Below are 1,282 nucleotides of genomic sequence, written 5' to 3' on the forward strand. Positions count from 1 at the left end.
CGCAACTGGCAGGTCCGCCATCTTGGGAACAGTTGGTCGGGCTCTCCATCTGCGGGACTCAAAACAGGTCCTTTGAAAACGCCTAACTGCTTCCCGGCCTCTCAGGATCCAATGAGTGCGCCGAATCTCCGCGAAGACCCTCTCTGGCCCTGGATGGCGCAGGCGACTGTCGACATCCTGGATGAACAGGCGGGTGACTGGATGTGTCGGATCCAAAACTAAAGGATGGGAGCTGGTAAATGCGAGATCTTCAGAGCGGCGAAGACGTCCACCTACACGGATGACCTCATTCTCGTGGTCGAACTCAGGGGATAGTGCGAGGAGACGACTGCTGCGACTGATGGATTTCCCCTGCTTAAGAAGTCAATACTCCTCAGGGAAGCTCTCCTGTTGAGCTTCTCTCAGGACGTTCATCTCTGCTCGAACATAGTCATAAGCCAATGAAGTTCCACCGCCTTTGGCCGCCCCATGCAACTGCGTAATAGCAGCTTCCAGCAGCTGTGTCCAGGTGTCATATTTGCTGAAGTTCGAGGTGGCGGGGTCGAAGGTGGTAGAAAATCCACAAAAGGTCTCTTTACGGAGCTCAGATGGGCCTGGAGGCTCAGCCAGGGTGCCACTTGGCTCTGGAGGCCACTGTTCTGGACCTAGGAGCAGGAAAGGAGGCCCTTGACTCCATCTATTGGGTCTGGTCAGCTCAGGAAGGGACTTCCCACGGGTTATATCATCTGCGGGGTTCTGGGCTGAATCCACATAGCGCCAGGTGTGCGAGTGAGTTAATTCCTGGATCTCAGCCACGCGGGTGCCGACGAAGACCTTGAAGTGGCATGACTGGGACCTCAACCAGGTGAGTACAGTTGTGGAGTCAGACCACAGCACTATCCTCTTTATGTCCAGAGTGAGCTCATTTCTAAGGAGACGGGAAAGATGAGCTCCGGAGAGGGCACCACACAGCTCAAGTCTAGGCATGGAGAGAATGCGTTTAGGGGCAACACGGGAGCGAGCCATCAGGAAGGCTAGATGTGAGCTGCCATCACCTGTCACTGTTCTCATGTAGGCCACTGCGCCATAAGCCTGCTCTGACGCATCACAGAATATGTGAATCTCTCTCTCACTAACTGACTCCGTGATGTGCTTTGGGAGATACGGGCGAGGAAGCAGGACTTGTGCAAGGAACGGCAATTCCTCTTCCCAGGTTTTCCACTGCTGGAGTAGTTCTGGCGGAAGCTGCGGGTCATCCCATCCCCTCTGTTGATCCCAAAGGCGCCTCACCAGCATCTTGGCT

This window comes from Pundamilia nyererei, unplaced genomic scaffold (assembly GCF_000239375.1).
Source record: "Pundamilia nyererei isolate P.nyererei 1_Seehausen unplaced genomic scaffold, PunNye1.0 scaffold00173, whole genome shotgun sequence".
Classification (NCBI taxonomy): Eukaryota; Metazoa; Chordata; class Actinopteri; order Cichliformes; family Cichlidae; genus Pundamilia; species Pundamilia nyererei.